Here is a 7038-nt window from a genome sequence, read left to right as displayed (position 1 = left end):
TCAATTTGAATCTCGGGGTACATTATTGGGATTCATTCTGTACCTTTGAATCGGGTACCATGTGTGATTTCTATCTGGTATTTAATTCGTAGCTAATGTTGCTCTTTTGTGAGATTGACACAGTGCCTTTCACTCTGAGAGTGTGATTTTGGACTGGGATATTTGTATCTACCTGTCAGCGGGACTGAGTTAGGGGGAATGGAACAGTGTCTGCCTCACCGACTCTGCTTGACTGTTGGATTGAAAATGTGTCTCTGGAAATTGTGATCAGTGTGGGACTGACTACTTCTGCTGTCTGAGACTGTGGAACTGATGACCTGTCTGTCTCTCTGTGCTCTGTGAGTGATAATATACTTACTGTGTGTGAGAAGGAGCTGGCTGCATTGTTCCTTCTGCCTCGGGTGGAGGAAGCATCACATTTATTCTGGATCGTTCAAGGGTTTGCCTGTGGAAAGAAAATTATCTCTTGTTACTCAGGAACATGTGAGGTCGAAAATACAGAAGTGACCAGTTTAATATCTCTGTTAATGATCATTTTGAATATCCACAAATGAAATCCAGTGATACAAACAGTGTCAGTGTCTGACTCCACTGCAGTACTGCAGCACTCAGCTTCTGCACACCAAGTGTGTTGGGCTGTTTTACAACAATTTAATGACTTGCAGACACGGCCCAACCCCTGCACTGATCCATGAATGGGACGACCCGATGGGGCAGGGACCTTTGTACAGGTCAGGTTTCTAATCCCCTCTCCCATGGGACTAACAGTTCAACCGAAACCAAACAGCCGCTGTTTAAAATGTGTCCTTCACACTTCTCACCTGATGCCTGCAATAGATGCTCTTTGTATAACTCCCCACATCCTTACTGTCCGGCTCTGTTTCCACTCTTCACTGTCCAATAACAATAAACAGGGTGAGGCTGGAACTAAACCAGGGCCATTCATTACTGGTTTGGGGAGAGAAAGCAGCAATGATTTTGATAGCAGGTCCTTCCCATTCTCTCTCCCTTCCCCTGGACACACCCTGTACACACACAGCCCGAGAATGACCTCTCCCTTCCACCCTCTCACTCCATGTTCCGGGATCAGTTCCTGATCCACTCCGCCTCTTACAAACAGCCCTCGGACTCCCCCTGAACTTCCCCTGGACTCAATGCCGATCTCTGAGCCCATCTGCGGACACGGTCCCGAAGCGATGAGCTGCTGTAACGAGGCTGCTCTTTGCTCCCTTCCCCCGGGGGCCGTGATCTCTCCATTCCCGGCTGTTTTAAACCATCTTCTTCCGCTCCCTGAGTGAATGGCGCCCACAATTCCCAATCCAAAAATCGATGGAAACTTTCTTCAATTGGAATTTTTCCGAGTCTGAGCAAAGGAAGTGGGTCTGGTGAAAAGGTCAGAGGGAATGGGGTCGACAGGCATTGCAGGAACAGGCACCAGAATGGGAAACAGATGGGATTCCACCAGTGCCTAACGCTGGAATCCAGACTGACTTTACAATCTCCAACTATTAAACTAGATGTTTCCATCCCTGCTGTTTCTCTCGGGGTCTTTTGATGGTGAAGAGCCTTTCAGAGATAAAATGAGCGGCTGTGAAATCAGCCAATGGATTCTCTTCATTAATGGCCCCGAAAATGTGCGACTGTGAGAGGATTTCTCAAACCAATCCTGGAGAAACATGGGAGGAAAGTGGGAGTCGGTGTATTTGCTGGGACCGTGTAGGGTTAATATCAGGCAGCAACAGTCGCAGATTAATTGAACCGGAGTGAAACTGTACGTCACTGAGAGTAATATCGAACAGCCCTGAGCTGTAAAACTGCAGATAGTACAACAGGCATTAGAGGGTTAAATGTGACCCATTGTTTCTGTCCCTCTCTGTACTGTCCCTGAGTGTGGGATTAATAGTGTTTCTGACCCTTGTACAATATCAGTGAGAGATGAGATTGCATCTTCTGTCTCTCCAACGCGATCTTTCTGGATAAAACGGCACTTTACCGGTCAGTCCGGAACTAATACTGTTAACGTCTGTCTGTCACTGTGTCTCACCGCTCTCTCTGTCTCTCTCACCGTGTCTGCCTCCCTCTCTCTCTCTCTGGTGCTGTATATGAAGGTGGATACTGCTATTGAGCGTGATTTGGACACAGATAGGGAGTGTAAGATTGATACTGTCTCTCTCTCTCTCTATTGCTGGACATGAAAGTGGGATACTGTCTGATATAAAATAGAGAGAATGAGATGTCCGGGCCGGGCCTCACTGTAACTGGGGATGTGTTCGGCTCCATTCCCGGTTCATGGTCATAATCTTTTCACAGATTCAGGGCGAGAGTCTCTGTGAGACGGTAACACTGGCGGAGAAACTCCGCGTCATAACTCAAACCCCAACACATGAGATTCTCCAAATAAGCTGGAATAATGTGCTGGTAAAACGCTGAACCCATCTGGGAGGGGATGTGTGGGCAGATAAAACAGGGAAACAGACTGAAATGGAGGAGCCGAGTTGACTTGTTATTGAATGGACTGTATTTAGTCAGGAATATTAACGATTTCTCATTGTAACGGGGCTTATTTGAAAGCTTCGGGTTTTGGGAATCCTTGAATATGAAGCCCGGGTCTGTCAGGGTTTGTGCGGAGCGCTGAGGTTCGGTTCTATTATCGATAAACGGTTTGAAACTGTCGGATGGAGAGAACTGGAGGTGGAGTTGGAAGATCAGAGGCCGCTCTCCGCTCTGTCTCTCTGACTGTCTCCTCCCCTCCCGATTTCTCTGTTTAATCCCCCATATGGAACCAAAGCGGGTCGGTGGACTCTAAACACGGTTTACTCGTTAACAGGACGAAAGGCGAGTAATGTTCCTGATCTCCTGGGCACCAGGCAATTCACTGTTATTTGTTTCTGTACAGAGTTACATTTCAGTGATTCCCCAGTGAGTTTGATGCGTTATGTGAATAATCCAACAAAATAGAACAGAAACGGAGCGAAGCGCTGAATTCCACAGATGTGGAAAGGTTTGTCGAGCAGTTCTGGTGATTCTTTACGAGCCCAATATGGCAAGCAGTTTAAATAAATACAAGAAATCTGGTGATGTGTGGGCTGGGGTCTATAAGTCACCGTTTAAAGTACCGGACTGTGGTCACTGCCCCGACTCCAGTCCCATTAATTCCTCATCTCGTCCACAACGAGACAAAAGCAGCTCAAAGCCACACTGGTAGCATGATATCAGGGTCTCCCTTCAGACAGTAACCAGCCCTTTCACAGATACAGAGGGTGGCTCTGAAAAGAGCCTTTACATCGAGTTACATTGAAACGACAGCACAGAAACAGGCCATTCGGCCCAACTAGTCTATGCCGGCGTTTATGCTGCTCATGAGCCTCCTCCTTCCTTACTTCATCTAACCCTATCGGCATATCCTTCTATTCCTTTCTCCCTCATGTGCTGATCTATCTTCCCCTTAAATGTCCCTCTGTTATTTGCCTCAGTCACTCCTCGTATTTGCAAGTTGCACATTCTAACCACTCTCTGGGTAAAGCAATTTCTCCTGAATTCCCTATTTGATTTATTAGCGACTATTTTATATTTATTACCTGAAGTTTTGGACTCCCCACAAGTGGAAAAATTTTCTCTACATCTGTCCTAACAAACCCTATCATTATCTTAAAAACCTCGATCAGATCAACCCTCAGTCTTCTCTTTTCCAGTGAAACGAGGCCCAGTCTGTTCAGTCTTTCCTGATAAGAATATCCTCTCATTTCTGGTATCATCCTTGTGAATCTTGTCTGCACCTTCTCCAGTGTCCCTATGTCTATAATATGGAGACAAGACCTGTTCGCAGTATTCCAAGTCTGGTCTAAACAAGGTTCTATACAAGTTTAACATAACTTCTTTGCTTTTCAACTGTATCGCTCCAGAAATTAATCCCAGTGTTTGATTTGTCTTTTTGTGACCTGATTAACCTGGGTCGCTGCTTTTAGTAATTTGTGTATCTGTACCACTAGATCCCTTTGCTCCTCTATCCCGTTTAGACTCTTATTATCCAAGCAGTGTGTGACCTCCTGATTCTTCATTCTGCAAGTTTATTAATGCCCTCTTGCATTTTGATGCATTCTTCCTTTGTATTAATTAAATCCCCCAATTTGGTGTCGTCCACAAATTTTGGAATTGTCCTTCCGATTCCCGAATCCAAATCGTTAATGTAAATTGTGAAGAGCAGTGGTCCCAGCAACTGGAACTCCACTTCCCACCTTTTGCCAGTCTGAGTAGCGACCCTTAACCTCTATTCTCGGCTTTCAGTTTTGAAGCCAACTTACTATCCATTCTGCCACCTGACCTGACTCCACGTGCTCTGAACTTAGCCATGAGTCTACAATGTGGTACATTATAGAAGGCCTTCGGAAAATCCAAATATATCACATCTACTGCATTAAACTTGTCTACACTTTCTGTTCCTTCTTCAAAGATTTCAATAAGGTTGGTCCTGTCCTTTGGGTTATCAGATTAAGCCTTGGCCGGTTTACTTGCTCTTGGAGCTCACAATGCTGGTTTTCTTCGGCAGCAGCACGGCCTGGATATCAGACAACACCCTGAGTGATGGTCACCCGTCCCAGCAGCTTGTTGAGCTCCTCGTCGTTGCGGATGGCCAGCTGCAGGTGTCTGGGGATGATGCGGGTCTTCTTGTTTGTCCAGGGCCGCGTTGCCGGTCACCTCGAGGATTTCAGCCGTCAGATACTCGATGCACAGCAGCCAGATAGACGGGGGCTCCGGCACCCACACGTTCAGCATGGTTCCCCTTTCGCAGGAGCCTGTGAACACGGCTCATGGGCAACTGCAGTCCGCCCCGGGATGAGCGAGACTTGGCCTTGGACCGAGCTTTACCGCCGGTTTTTCCTCTTCCAGACATTTCCACAATCTCACAAACACTTTCACAAAGAATGAAGAAATCCTCCCGCACTCGCCCTTCTTATACCTTCTGGAGGAGTACAGTGGGGGCACTTGTGATGGGTCTCTCTCAGAGTGTTTACACTGCCCGCTCACCCTCACTGATATTCTATCTTTGAACTGCTGTAATATTGTCCTTTAGTAATATTGCTGCTCCTCCTCCTTTCCCTATTTCCCTGTCCTTTTTAAAGTTCTTATGGACTTGAATATTAAGCTGCCATTCCTGCCCAGTTGGTAGTCAGGTCTCTGTAATGATTTAATGGAATTATTTAACTTTACTCAATGGCTGATGTGAGCTGTGGTAAAATGTATTTCCAGCTGGTCAAGTATTGCAGGTATCGACTGTCTCTTCAGTCCGATATCAGGTGAAGAATTACTGGCTGGTGTGGAATTTCCATTGATTGGGGGTTGGTGAAATCTACTGGGCGGAAACAGGAACTGCAACAGAGCGAGAAAGGATCCGTCAGAAACCAGTGAAAATGAAGAACAAATCCAACAGCCTGCAGTGTCTGTTCAGGATCTGATGTTTGGGAACTATTTTATTGTTGATTATTTTCAGCGGTGGTGGTATAGTGGTGAGCATAGCTGCCTTCCAAGCAGTTGACCCGGGTTCGATTCCCGGCCATCGCAATTAAGTGTTCTTATTAGTTTATTTCCATCAGAAACTCTTAAGTTTACAATCGAATTTGATGCAGTTCAGTTGGAAATTGTTTCCAAGACAGAATCGAGTGTAATTGCAGTAAAATGTTATCAACCTTCATTTATTTTCCCTATCGAAGGAAAAGAGGAAAAACATGCTGGAAATACTGATTTGCCAAGGGTCGAATGAGAGTGAGGAAGGGACATGATCTGTTAGCCTTTTTTGGAAGGGTGTTGGAATATAAGAGTGAGGAGGTCTTGCTGCAATTGTAGTATGAGGAAATATTGTGCAAAATTGGACAATATTGGTTGGAGTTTAGAAGAATGAGAGTTGATCGCATTGAAATGTATAAAATTCTGAGACGGCTTGGCAGTGTGGATGCTGAGAGTCTGATTCCCCTGGCGGGAGAGTCAAGAACGAGAGCTCATAGTCTCAAGATGAGGGGTCGGCCATTTAGGACCAACATGAGGAAACATTTCTTCACTCGAAGGATTGTGAATCTTTGGAATTCTCTACAACCCAGAGGGCTGTGGATGCTCAGTCGTTGAGTTATATTCAAAGCTGAGATCGATAGATTTTAAGAGAGCAACATGCATTATAAAAGTGAGAGCACCATGCATTATAAAAGTGAGAGCACCATGCATTGTTATCAGTGAGAGCACCATGCATTTAAAAAAGTGAGAGCACCATGCATGACAAACAGTGAGAGCAGCATTGATTATGAACAGTGAGACCAATATGCATTTTAAACAGTTAGAGCACCGTGCATTATAAACAGTGAGAGCACCGTACATTATAAACAGTGAGAGCAACATGCATTATAAACAGTGAGAGCACCATGCATTATAATCAGTGAGAGCAGCATTGATTATGAACAGTGAGACCAATATGCATTATAAACAGTGAGAGCACCATGCATTATAAACAGTAAGAGCACCGTGCATTATAAACAGTGAGAGCACCATGCACTATAAACAGTGAGAGAACCATGCATTGCAAACAGTGAGAGCAGCATTGATTATGAACAGTGAGACCACGATGCATTTAAAACAGTGAGAGCACCGTGCATTATAAACAGAGAGAGCACCATGCATTATAAGCAGAGAGAGCACCATGCATTGTAAACAGTGAGAGCACCATGCATTATAAACAGTGAGAGCACCATGCATTTTAAACAGTGAGAGCACCATGCATTTTAAACAGTGAGAGCACCACGCATGATAAACAGTGAGAGCACCGTGCACGATAAACAGTGAGAGCACCGTGCACGATAAACAGTGAGAGCACCATGCATTATATACAGTGAGTGCACCATGCATTACAAGCAGTGAGAGCACTATGCACATTAAACAGTGAGAGCACCATGCATTATAAACTGTCAGAACACCATGCATTATAAACAGTAGGAGCACAATGCATTATAAACAGTGAGAGCACCATGCATTATAAACAGTGAGAGCACTGTGCAT

At 45.2% G+C, this 7038-nt stretch overlaps 1 non-coding gene across 1 annotated transcript; it reads left to right on the top strand.

Annotated features, from left to right (window-relative positions):
* The first annotated feature begins 5487 nt into the window (after positions 1-5487).
* Positions 5488-5559, top strand: trnag-ucc (transfer RNA glycine (anticodon UCC)). The gene has a single exon. It is a non-coding gene; the product is annotated as a tRNA-Gly (tRNA).
* The last annotated feature ends 1479 nt before the right edge of the window (positions 5560-7038 follow it).

Source organism: Heptranchias perlo, unplaced genomic scaffold, assembly GCF_035084215.1.
Source record: "Heptranchias perlo isolate sHepPer1 unplaced genomic scaffold, sHepPer1.hap1 HAP1_SCAFFOLD_63, whole genome shotgun sequence".
Classification (NCBI taxonomy): domain Eukaryota; kingdom Metazoa; phylum Chordata; class Chondrichthyes; order Hexanchiformes; family Hexanchidae; genus Heptranchias; species Heptranchias perlo.
This window is presented reverse-complemented; position numbering and strand designations above follow the sequence as displayed.